The sequence below is a fragment of the Cucumis melo genome, chromosome 9 (genome assembly GCF_025177605.1).
Source record: "Cucumis melo cultivar AY chromosome 9, USDA_Cmelo_AY_1.0, whole genome shotgun sequence".
Classification (NCBI taxonomy): domain Eukaryota; kingdom Viridiplantae; phylum Streptophyta; class Magnoliopsida; order Cucurbitales; family Cucurbitaceae; genus Cucumis; species Cucumis melo.
Window position 1 is genome coordinate 13,384,852 of NC_066865.1, and position 14,236 is coordinate 13,399,087.

The 14,236-nt window shown below is 32.2% G+C and overlaps 1 non-coding gene across 1 annotated transcript; it reads right to left on the reverse strand.

Annotated features, from left to right (window-relative positions):
* Positions 1 to 8,818: 8,818 nt before the first annotated feature.
* On the reverse strand, positions 8,819 to 8,892 carry TRNAV-AAC (transfer RNA valine (anticodon AAC)). The gene has a single exon. It is a non-coding gene; the product is annotated as a tRNA-Val (tRNA).
* Between the last annotated feature and the right edge of the window lie 5,344 nt (positions 8,893 to 14,236).

The window sequence follows — 14,236 nt, forward strand, 5'->3', positions numbered from 1 at the left end:
AAAAGAAAAAGGTTCTTTATCTTCTTCTCTATAATAACCCTCTGTTGTCGCTGCCGCCTCATCAGTTGAAGTTAATATTGGTCTCTTTGGAAGCTTGAGGATTTAAAGTGATGAATTTTTCATCAAGGATAAGAGAATTTTCCAACCTCCATTTGAGTAACCTTGATAAGCCAATGAAATTGAATTAATATTTTATTAATTTAAATTTTGGATCTATTTGGGGTTTCTGTAAAGGTTCAATTGGCTAAACTTTTTAAGATCTAAATCTTGGATTTTTTTCCAATCAAGGTTGAATTGGTTTCTTGGATTTTTTTTCCAATCAAGGTTGAATTGGTTTCAACCCCTTTTGTTTGAGAAGTTAATTAATTTGGGAGAATTTTTGGATGTTAGCCAATTGCTAATTTCATTAATTAAGATACTGAGTTTTCCTTTTATGATTAGGATCAAGTTAATTGGAGATTTTTTTTACTGTCAGCTAGGGAGTACCTTGTTTGGCTAAAATCTCCAGGTAAGAGAATCTCCTACTAGATCTTCGAACTGATTTAAGTGACCGCATGTAATTATGATTATGCATTGATGGTAGCTAAAATGCATAATTTGATGCCTATTGATAATGACTGAGATTACTATATTGATGATTGATGTTGATGACTGATGTCATGTTATGACTGGTAGTATGTTGATGATGATGACTGATGTTATGTTCATGATCGGTAGTATGTTGTTGATGACTGATGTCATGTTATGACTGATAGTATGTTGATGATGATGACTGAGATTATTATGTTGATGATTGTTGATGCATGATATATTAATCACATGATTAAGGACGTTAAGATTAATATTCATGCCATGTTATGATGTTATGTTGTGCTACATGCGATGGATAGGGTGTTCTGTTAACTTTATCTATTAGAGTCGTACCCGCATGGGTGTCCTCCGGGATCACCACTATTATGACACAGACATGATTTGAGAGATCCGACGGGATCACTCACACTTATGACTGCGTAGTTCGACGGGACCGCCAGTCTGACATTGACATTGACATAGACATGATTTGAGTGATTCGACGGGATCACTCACAGCCCGATCGTCTTAGGTGTTCCCTTGGGTTCACCAGAGACCAGCTTGTTCCTACGGGATCACAGATTGCACGTGTTCGGGAACGTGCCAGTTCAGGGGTACTTCTTTACAGGACTCTAATGGGAAGTTAACAGACACCTAGCGGGACTAATAGTAGGTCCCTTACTGAGTATATGTTTATACTCACTCTTTCTATGTTTAACATTTCAGGCGAAGGTAAAGGTAGAGGAAAGCTGGCGAGCGACAAAGAAGGATCCGTGACATGTCATATGGGGACTCAGTTTTGCTTCCGCGTTTATGTTTCAGTGTTTTAATATTCTGCTTTTAATGAAAATTTAGTCTTCCCTCGTTTGAAAAAAGTAGTGTTTGTGATTGTTTCTTTTTAGTAATGACCTCAGCTTAGTATAAAGAGTTGGGTCGTTACAATGAATTTCTTTATGATGGCAAAAGTGTTAAGTAATGGAGTAAGTTTAAAGGTTGCAGATTTTTCCTCTGGGTTGAGTTAAGTCTTTAAGGTTCGAGGCGAGGGCCTTGCGATTAAACAAGTTACAGTAAGTTGTTTTGCTTACTAGGTGTTCATCGCGTCATCTCGCAGTGAGATACGTGGCAAGTGTCTAGGCAACATGTCCCCTCATCTGGCTACAAGAAGTGACATTTAGGGCGGGACTTGACAATATCACATATTTAATCTAACCTACATTTGAATAATATTCAATTGTATTTCTCTCATAATTTATAGTTTTAATATGTATCTAATATATATTAATTTTAACCTATAGTTTTATATGAATGCAATTGAATAAAATTCACATTAAATTTATATTTGAACTCCCTCAAATATTTAATTCCCTCATAAAGTAATTTTGAATCATATCAATATTAATAAATTCATATTCTAAAGTTTAATTAAAATATAAACTTTGTATTATAATGTACTACCATACATTATACTAATTTCCTAAGTAAATTTCAACCTTTCAAATCAAATTCAAAATATAATAACCTTAATACCCTTTACGAGGTAGGAAGGGTGTCTTACCTACAGCTCAGAAGCTTTAACGATATGATATTAATTGGCTAAACTCGTGAACCAAATTAATCAAAATTCATTAACTATGTGTATACACCCCACTAAAAACTCATAATTACACTCTTTTCACTGCAGATATATTTCTACATACATAAATATGGACAACTAATAGCAAGTTAGTCCTTGATGCGTGTTCATAACACTAGTTGAATCAAATTACTGTTTTACCCTTAGATTACACTTCTAAATTCTTAAATATCAATGCTCCTTTAGTGAACAACATGTTTATGGTTTAACCATTAAATATAAACCACTCTCGAGCTTGTAAGAGAGTAGAGCCTTTTATTCAAGTCTTGGAGTTACCATTTAAGAGAACACTCGCTACTTACCTAAGTTGGGAAGGAGTGGATGGGGTTGGGATTTCTCGTAATACCCATATCTCGTATCCCAATTGCTTGTTAAGAGTTGAGAAAGGTTAAGAAATCAGCTTAGGAGTGTTGGGTCAAGCTTGAGGAACTTGAGAAGTCAAAATGGTGTTTCTAAAAGCAAGTCAAGTGATTTTAGAAAGGGTTTTCGAGGCAGAATGTCAATCTCAGTGCATCTCGAGGCTGTGACAGTTTAAGATCAAAATACAGAAAGGGGAGAAAACAATTCTTAGACCATCTCAGGTCGTATCCGGTTGAGACTAGAAGTGAGAGAAAACATATTCGAGGATTCTCGGTGGATCTTAGGCCGAGCTCTGCCAAGATCACTTAAAGAAATGCATGACAGATTTCTGAAAATTAATCTCTCTCATGCGATCAGTGTTTTTCAGCCGCATAACTCCTTTTTTAACTTCAAAAGGTTCTCATTTTCCTCATTTCTCAACATTTTTCACTCCAAGAGCAAGTAAAGAGAAGAGTTTGAGAGAAGTTGAAATTCCTTGCAAGAGTTAAAGCTGAAGCAAAAGAGTATTTCAGCCAAGTTTCAGTTTAGGCATTCGGTCAAGAAGCTACCCGAGAAGTGTGGTGCTTGTCAAGATTAATCTAAGGAAGAATGGGTAAAGCTTGAGGTTTTGATCCATGTAAGTTAAATCTTCCTCTTATTTGTTTAAGAAAACTTAAAAGTAAGTTTGCTAAGCTAGGACTTGTCATTTTAGGTTCCAAGTCAGTTGGGAGCTCGTAAGGAGCTAAAGCAAACTTGAAAATCCGGTCTTGAGCAGGCTAAAACCACCCAAAGAGTTCAAGGAAGATCGAGGTTAGTATAAAAAGAGTTATTTTGAGTTGAAAAGAATTTTCTTGAGAAGAAAGAGAGAAAAAGGAAAAAGTTAAAAGATTTTTATCATAGTTGAAGCCAAGTTTTAAACTGAGCTTCCTTGTCATTTTTAGGGCAAGAGGAAAAATAGGACAAATCTATATTCCAAGAACCTAGCCAAAATTTGTGAGTGACTAAAATGAATTTCTAAGCTTCATTTAGGAAATTATGTTTTAAAGCATGTTCCGAGTTAAGAATTTGAATGTGCTAGATTTATGAAATTTATTTACAAAGCATGAGTTCCAAGTTTAGAAAAGAGTTATGAGAAAGCATGATTGAGTTAAGTTTCCTGAGCATTCAAATTGAGAAATGTTTTCTTGAAACATGAGATTTATGAGAAGATGTTTGAATGCTATATTTCTGCCAATGTTGAGCAAAGAGATGATTTTTAAAATCAAAGTTCGATTTGAGACTTGCTCAATGCAAGAGTTTTCATAAGCATGCTAACTTAAGTAAGTTTATGCTTTTGCATGAGATTTCTAAATATGTTTAAGTCTATACTGAGATGTCTTGATCTGATAACAACCTTATGGGAGAGATTGTCCTGTGTACAGGAGCCGTATGATGAGGGTATCCAGTAGATGCCTAGAGTTTCCATCACATAGACTAGGTAAGTGATGAAGGTCTCTACGAACGGCTAGATTTTTCATCTCATGATAGCTATATCGAGATAGGGTGCTACTGGCACCTAAAGTTTCATCACGTAAGTATTGTATTAAGGGATAGGGCTTCCATGCCTAGAGTTTCATCCAGTAGATATGAAGAGTTCAAGGTATAGCAAGAAAAATAAAGGAAAAGAGGAAGTTAAAAGCTAAAAGATGAAAAAAAAAATGTGCTTTGCTAAGTTTATGTATGTTTTGCCAAAGTTTCATTATCGTGCTTGGTTTTAAAAGTTTTCGCTCATGGGGCTTTATAGAGCATATTTTCAAGGTTTAAATTTTCTTGTAGGTAAAGATCGAGGTTCCAATGGCTGTTAAAGCATCCACCCACTCTACTAGAAGTTGATTAGATTTTTGTACGACTCATTCCATGCGTGCATGATCATTTTGTATTTAAGCTAAGAGAGGACGTAGTTGTCGTTGGCTATAATAGACTAGTTATTTTGTGAACTGAGTTTTGTATTAGTGTTGTCTAGTTGGGACTTTAAACTCCATTTTGTCTATATAAGATTGTTGAGCAAGTTGACCATTGGTTGGGTAAACCTGAGAATGTTTGCAAAAATTTAAATGATTGTTTTCGAATTACACTTTTCTTTCCACATTCTTGTGTCTGAGTTTACCTGACTAAAGACAGCTAAGAGTTACTGGTTAAGCAAGGTTGACAGGCATTGTTAGGAGGAGAATGATGTTGGTCGGGTTCATGCCATGTCTCAGGCCTACCAAGGAGGTGCTTTAAGATGGGGTGTGATATTTCTTATTCTAGTAACATTATTACTACAACTCATTTTGTAAAGGTTACAAACAATATAATTCAAATTATTCATGTCGAGACATGTCATGCCCTGCCTCAAAAGTCACTCCATACAATCAAATAGAGATGTTAGACATTCTCAATGAGTCTCTCTACGAGATAACACGTAGAACACCTAGTAAACAGAATAAACACAACCAACAAGCCTAATGTGAAATGAGAACTCAGTTAAAACTAACAAGACTTTATTGTTATTTCATAACAGAGTACATTTGACCCTTGGTACAATGTACCTTCAAAAGAAACTAAATACAAACTGAAGACAACATTTTGACTCTTCTCACCTAGCTTCTATATGCTATGCGAGTTAACTGTAGCCATGACCAAGTTGATGCGTTCACGTAGGCACAATAGGTGATTAAGGCTGTAAGTCGAACGCGGGATTATTCTTCGATACCTGGAAAGGGGGAGAAAGTAAAACAAAACATTTGAAAGATTAGACAAAAATGTCTAGTGAGTAGGGTATTTTATCAATACCTTTAACAAGTCAAATTCTATCTTAACGCGTTATAAATCACTTCGCGAACTTATGCAATCCAAATAATATGCTTTTCAATAGTAAAATATTTAGTTTAAAGCAAATCATTCCAATGTGTTAGGCGATCAACACAATTTAAATCTAATCATCAATCATTTGTAATTCACATGGAAAATCACTTTCTTTTAAGTCATGCATAGAGGCTCATATCGCATCAAAACTTATTCTTCATAATTCATTATATAATTACATCTTTGTATCATTCCTCATCTCAAGCATTTACCATCTCTTTTGTTGAGTTGTACCTGTTCGGAATAATGTCAATGCATTCAGTAGGTTTCCATCAATTTCATCACGCATAAGGCGTCTTTCGATGCCAAATCATATAGCAAGCAATCATTTCATACCAGATCACATAGCAAGTATGAAGCATTTCATACCAGATCATGCAGCAAGTATGAGGCATCCTATTCCAGATCACACAGCAAGAATAGGGCATCTTAACTTAGATCACACAGCAAGGATAAGGCATCCCACACCAAAGCATATAGCAAGTATGAGGAAATCTCATCTTGTCGCATACGATACACAAGGCCATCTCATTTCATCATTTCAATTCATATTAAATCTCATTTATTTATAAATCACATGCATTTTAATAGTTAGGAAGGCATAAGAGAAATCATGTAACTCAGAGTTTCCATAGAAATACATTTAAGGATTTAAACACATTAGAAATCTTTTTATTTTTTAAAACATTTCCTTTTAGGAAGAACCTCTCACAATCGATTAGCTTCTTCGCTTACTCCTTAGTCAAGAACTTCCTCACTCTTTCTTGTAATTCGTTGTCGAATTCAAGCTCGTGATAAATCTCTTGAAATCTTGAAATCTCTCACTTCTCTCAATTCACTCGATTGTTTCTTAAATGAACTCAAGATAAAATCAGCTTCAAAATGACTAGACTTCGTCTATTTATAAGCCTCTTCAGTGACACTTTTCATGCAGCAATGATGACTTTTATCCTACAATGGGAATCGACCAATCTCAAAAGGCCACGTGTCACTGTCATTTTTTATCTTGAATTTTGATTGGGCGGAAAATTCAAATCAGTCGCCGCTTTCTTATATGAGGATGATGTCACTACTTCTCAGTGAAGGAAACTTAAAATGCATATCAGTTCACGTATAGTCTTCATCAGTAGCTTAGAACGTAAAACTCGTGTAATCTCATCATGTAGGACAAAACGCAATCAGGGCCTTAAAAGATATGTCAGTGAGAGTATCCTATACATTGAGTTTGTATAAGACTAGACCGTTAAATTATTAATCTCTTTTGTAGTGTCATCCACTTAAAAGATTAATATTCTTTATAATTATCATATGTAACTTGATCTCAATTCTAAGTGAGATCTAAACTCCTACTTGTGAGGGCCCGTACTTTAAATCAACTATAGTTACAAAAAACTCGTGAGCGATCTACTTATGTGTAATAGTTATATCCATGGACACAACATATTCTATGGTGCATAAGAGTTTGACTACGGAGTCAATAATGGTTTGTCCCATAGTTATTTGAATGTTGATTAATTAATTATTGAAAAATTTAATAAATCAATCTCAAATCATTAGAGCTTATCTTCTATAGATTCATTAGGTCTCAGTTAACTCATTATAGATTACAAGGATCAATTGATTTGAAAGAAATTTGAAATATTCAAATTATTTTACAAAATAATGTATGTTAATTATAAATTCTTATAACACTATATCTTATGGTAGATTTAATATATTTTGAATTTGATCAAAATATTAAATTAATATGAATTAGATTTATATTAAAACTGTATGTTAGGAGTGATGCATGTTTGTATGCTATACAGATGTTTATTTGATTTTTTAAAGAATAAATGTTAATTTGTTTAAATATAGTATATTTAAGACACTCTTTCCAATATAGAAAAATGGATAAAAACATTTACAAATATAGAAAAGTTTTAGATACTACGAATGTGTATCAATGTCACTGATAGAGTTTGAAATTTTGTTATATTTTGTAAATATTTCAGCAGCTTTACAATTTACAATAGTTTTTCTATAATTATATGATTTAATTCAAATATAAGATATTTAAATTACGGGTTTTTTCAAATATATAACAAATTGGTAAAATATTTACATTGTATAGAACAATTTCGAAAACGAAAAAAATGTCATAGGCCCACAATGGAAAATACGAAAAATGACCTAGTCAACATTCGATTAATCGACCATACGCACGCGTGTAATTCCTGTTCTAAATGATCACGGTATGCACTCGTGTAGGAAAAGATACACGGTCGTGTAGGTAGTATCAACACGATCGTGTAGTTCTTTTTAACGATGGGAAAAGTATTTCAAATCTAAACGATTGTGTTGACCACGCTAAATGATCCTATTGATTATGGTAAGCGATGATTTAGATCATATTTATACGACCATGTAATTCTTTTTAAACGATGGAAAAATGGTTTCAAATCTAAACAATTGTATTGGTCATGTTAAATGATTGTATGGTAAGCAATCATGTAGATCATATCCACACGATCATATGATTTTTTTTTTTAACAATGGGAAAAGGGCTTCAAATCTAAACGATCCTGTTGACCAGCTAAATGATCGTGTTGACTTCATAAGTGATCGTTTATATCATATCCATACGATCATGTGGTTCTTTTTAAACGATGGGAATAGTTTTCAAATATAAATGATCGTGTTGATCGTGCTAAATGATCGTGTTGACAATGGTAAATGATCATTTAAACTTCTACGCGATCGTTTACTTTTTCTTGCATGATCGTTTACATTTTCTTGCACAATTATTTTGACAACAATTTTTTTTTCTTGTTATATTCAGATAGATAAAGATAAAGATGGACAAGAAGAAGAAGTAGCTGAAGATGAAGGAGAAGATATTGAAACATCAAATGAAAGTGATGAAGAAGAAAATGTGAGGAGGGAAAACAAAACAAAAAAGCCAAGAGCAAAACGTAAATATTGTGATATTCTACTATCTTTGTCTATCTAAGAAGAATAAATAACTACCATTATTAACTCCAATAAATTCTCGCAACTGGAAGAAAGAAAGAGAAGATGAAGAAAGAAGGAAAATCTTAAAGAGGAGCTGAAGAAAAGAAGATGAATAAATCGCAATAAGAAATAAAAATAAAAAAAAAAAGAAGCGACGAATCTTCCAAAAACAATTATATTTTTTGTATTTTATTATATTTTTGAAAATTAACCTTCAAATTATGAAATTAATTATAAATTTCACTCAATTTTTTATTTTACGGAAAGAGTGTTTTGAGTTGAGAGGTTTTTATGTCAGTTAAAAGCACAGAAAGTGTTGTTTGTATAGAAAAAGCTGCAGCCAACCTAATTTGGTAGAAATGTAAATGAAAATTAAAAGGGACCATTATAAACTCATGGCGTCGCCCGGACTTGAACCGGAGACCTTCAGTGTGTTAGACTGACGTGATAACCAACTACACCACGACACCAATTGATCAAAGAGTAAACGTTTCTTTACAACTATAAAAAAGTGGCAAAATATTTACAAAAACGGAAAAAGTCCACCGGCCACGATCATTTAGATTTGGCTATTTATTGATACATCATCGTTTAGATTTAGCTACAATTTATTTTTTCAATTCTATCGTTTAATTTTGTTATGTTTAAATTTGGCTATACGATTGTTCAAATCTAAACGATTTTTTTTTTAAATTTGGTATACGATCGTTTAGATTTGGCTAAACAATTTTTTTTTTAATTCTTTCGTTACACGATCGTTTATTTTTTTTTACACGATCGTTTAGATTTGTTTACACTTTTTTAGTACACAATTGTTTAGATTTGGCTAAACGATTTTTTTAATTCTTTTGTTACATGATCGTTTAGATTTGTCTACACGACGATTTATTTTTTTTTACACGATCACGTTTGGTTACTTCAATCTAAATGATTTTTTTCAAGATTTTTTATACATGATTTTTTAGATTTTGCTATTTTTTGTACACGATCGTTTAGATTTGGTTACCCAAATTGAATGAGGTAAAAAAAGAAGAGGAAAAGAAGAAAGACGATGGAAAAATGAAAGAAATCGCAACGAGAAGGAGAAGAAACAAGAAAGGAGAAACCTAAAATTAACTATAAAATAACTACTAACATTATATTATCTAATCATCTAAAGGAAAGTAGCTAAGTAATTGAGCTTTACAACAGGATAAAGGTACGACCTACGAATATTAGTTAGAAATATAAAAATTAGATTCAAAATAATTAAGTATATATTAATATTTTAAATTGTAAATATAGGAAAATCTATCGAAGTCTAATATTGATATACACCTTGAGTTCTTATATTTTGTAAATTTTAAAAAATATTTTTATACATAATAATTATTGGTAAATGTACTACTTATTATAATTATCCCAACAGAAACGGCCTTTTGACTGTTCAGTGTAATTATCCAAATAGGAAAGGGCTTTCTTGACAATTCAACCTTATTTTCACCTGACCTATATTGTGAAATAAATTATTACATGGTTTTATTTATTGTAAAAAAATTAGGGTCAGTTATGTTTCATCTATTTTATTATACTTCTGAAACCTATTATCTACAGTCAAATTAAATGTTTACAAAAACTCACAAAACAAAAATCAAATAATATATATAAATCAAAACGTGAGTGAATAGCAAAATTATAGAGCTTAAATTTCCTTTCGTTTGATAGTAGTTAAAGATATGACCAATAATTAGAAAACTTTTATGTTGATGTCTCTTAGCCTAAAAGTCTTTTCAATTTTTGTATATGCCAAATAATATGACTTTTCAATCAAGCAAATTAAAATACGTGAGCATATGAATATCTTCATTAAATAAGAGATGATGTGATTATAATCTAGCTTTTGTTAATTCAATTCAAAACAACAAGCATACGCATATCTGCTACTTTATGTGTTAAACAAGGAGAATTTTGGATTTGACACAAATTAACTTGCACCCAAAAGTTATTTATCTTCATTCAAGTTGCCAGAGTCATCGCTTTTTTTCATTTTGGAGTGATAGTAACATAGTGATCACCATATTGCCAAATTTACCTTGTTGATTGTAACGACCAACTTTTCATACTTAAGTTAAGGCTATTACTCATAGAAAAACAAGATTAAAATCAAGACAATGCAACTTTTAAATATTTTTTTCTTAGAAAATAGGAAATTAAATACATGTGGTTAGGGTTTAAAGTAAGTAAATAAACGAAGGAAACTAGTGAATAAACAAATGAAAAAAAAAAAAATTCTAACTGGGGTCCCCAAATTAAACCATAAAAGAAAATAAAATGTTTAAATCATTTAACTTCCTCTCCAACAAGTGTTTAAAACAGTTTAAATCTCATGGAAAATAAAAGAAGGGAAGAAGCAACAGTTTGGCCCAAATGGCATGGTCATAGCTCCCTCTTGTCACTCACCAGCTTTCTTTTACCTTTATTTGAAAAATAAAACATAGAAACAAATGAGTATTATATGTCATGCCTCGTCCCTGTAACGCATCGCGAACCTTGCGTTGTGGCACAGGACACGACTTGAGCAACCCTAACGGCTTTAAATTAAACGGCGTAACGCTCAATGTAAGTCCTTGAACCATAGCTTCATTGCTTAGTTTGAACTTAAACCTTAAACTACTAAGCAATAAAGAAACATGCAACACAAGATATGTAAATCAAACAACTCCTTTTATTACTTAAAACTCACAGGTTCAGATATATATATACATGATACACACTTTCTTAATATTTGAACCGTAAAATAAAGCTTAAAATGCCTTGCACAGCTTCACACTTAAATGCCTTGCTCACGCTTCAACGCGTAGCAGTTTGTCCTACTTTTCTCAACTTGGCCTTAACGCCTTGTAACCTGGGGAAGGGAAATGTAAAACGTAAGTCAAATACTTAGTAAGTGATATTTTGGAAAATATTTTTGGGGAATACAATGCGTAAATACATTTCATAAAACAGGCTCTTAATGCCTCATTTTATTAAAACATAAATCGCACATTAGCCTTTTTTATTCCTTTCACTAAGAATATGAACCATTCCCGTGCATAGACTACTGTAATTGTCTTTTCATCAACAACATCCCTTAGAGAATTTCATGGTTCATTTCCCTTTACTCAAGCTGCTAAATCAATATACTCCTTTTACGTATTGGTCAGATTCATACAACCATATAGTCCTTTTCTGTATGGTTGCCTTTACTCATTATGTGCACATAATAGTTTGCTCATTGATATGAATAGGGCTAATGGTTTACTCACATACAAGCATTCATTCTTCAAATATGAAAACTTTAAACATTAATGTATATTAGAAACATACAAGACAACATGAAACTTAGAAAGAAAGCTTTAAAAACTTTAATCCACTTAGAAAATCACTCATGACACTAAGTACTTCTTCCCTCTCTAAGTTCTTGTAGATTTGGTAAAGATTTTATGATTTTGGTGTAAATTAGTTGGTCCTTGAAGTTTTCCAAACACCCTTTAAGCTTGAACATAAATGTAGCAATACCCATCATGTTTAGATATTAAAATTTAGTTATTGGGAGAATTTTGTCATGGTCTAGCAGCGAGGAGACTCGAAATTGGGTGTATGACACAATTTGGGTAAGATTCTAAGCTTTATGGAACGCGTATTGAGTATCCATTTAATTTTAGTACTATTATTGAACAACCCGTGATTTTTGGATGCCAGGATTCGAAACTTGGAGGTCATTAGAGGATTGTCCATTGGGGTTAAGGCTACTTTGCTAAGTTCTTGGTAAGGTTTAGAGTGATTTATTGAGTTTTCTTATAGTCCTCAAATGCCCATTAAGTTTAAGCATTAAGATAAATTTTTCCATGCTACTCGGTCTTTGAGTTGAATGTTAAAGGCTGAAAATGAACTTTCCATCAACTTTGGAGTTCGCTTGGGTGTTACTTCTATAAGCTTCGAAAAATATAAATGGTTTTAGGTACTAGATTCGAAGTTAGAAAGTCATTATAATGTGTTGTCAAGCCGATTACGACAAGCTTTCATTACGGTCGTTTTAGGTAAGTTTAGTGAGTTATCTCATAATTCTTGAATACCCATTTAGTTTTAGTATGAACTCGATATAACCTATATTATTTTGTATGAGATGTTGAAGATTTGGAGAACTTAGAAGCATTGGTCAACACGTTTAAGGTCGTTTTAGGCAAATTTGAGTAAGTTCCTAAGTATTTTGACTCGTTAGATTGGTATTGATATTGTTGATGGACCTAAATCTCTAAGGTATGGATATTTGATATAAACGCGTATGAAATTAAAAGACGACTTAAGTTCGGGTGCTTATGGTGTTAAGAGTTTAAGTTGAAATTTAAGGGTCAAAAAGTAAAATTTTAACCTAAATTAAAGCATTTGGGGAATAGTTCAATCTAAATCTTAGGAAGTGCTTAGGGTTGTTGGTCTCTTGTTGATATAATATAAATCCAAAACCAAAAAAAAAAAAAAAAATCGATAAAAGAGATTAAAATGTATCCATATAAAAGACCCATTGAGCTTGATTTATCTATATAAAACACTCATTGAGCTTGAACTAAGTTGGATTTTCATTGGGTTAAGTATCTAAATTTCAAGTCTAATGGTTCGTAGGTAAAAAGTCTAGTCTAATCTAAGGCGAAATGAGAATTTAAGGACTATAGAAATATAAAATAGTTTGAGTTGTGCTTATATGAAGTGTCTTGGGATTGTTTTGTCGTCTTGCTTTGTGAAGATAACTAATCGACCTTAATATTTGTTTCAGGCTAAATTGAGGTGGAGAAAGCATATAATTCAGGAGATCGAGTCATTGATAGTGAGTGGTTTATCTTCAAGTATTTTATTATAATTCTATATATGTTATTGTAGTATGCCATTATTTTATTTTTAGCTTATAGTGTGATTATATTAGAGAATGTGCTATTGTTAAACAATTCTTTATTATCAATATGAACACTGCAATTTTCATCATATCTCCACCTCTGTTCTTTAATCTTTATCATATCTCCACCTCTGTTCTTTAATCTTTATCACTTCTAAAGTAGCTAAATTTGTTAACGGTTAAGAAGTTGAATTAGATTCAATAAAACAAGTTTCATTTTGTTTAACCTATGCCAAAAGGTAATCGTTTAAATGAGTAAGATAGAATTAATCTTAGAAATAAGCTTAAGTTTGTCTTATATTGATACATCATTTATGATTAGAAATAGAATATTTTGAGGCATTGAGGTGCTGACAAGTAGCTAGCCTTAATTAGTAATATATGCTTTGTTTGAAGGAATTATGGAAAACTTCTTAATGATATGCTCTTCGGATAACCAAATATTTGTCTAGCAAATCATCGCATCTAGGCAGTAGTTACTTAGTTTAATTTAGAATGCATAACACAAGTTTGTTTCAATTGATTGTAGTTTGCATCACAAAAGGCTGAGACTAGAATCCTTAATAAAAGTAACAATTTTCCTGTGTTTGACTCTAAATTCACCAAGAACCTATTTGAGTTTGCACTTGGATTTAAATAGGAAAACTTGCAATGCATCGTCATCCAATTCATAGTATCGTGCATAGTAGTTTAGGATTATTCTAACGCATACTAAGTATGTTCCATCACACATCATGTAATCAAATTATACAGACACATACAAATACTTAGTAAATGATCCACTATTGAATCCACAAAGTAAACCTAATAATTAACATTCCTATAAAAGCTTTAGTGTACATCTTGTATCACAAAAGTCTTGGTGATCTCACATAAACACATATTTAGTGTAGACCTAAGGACTTATA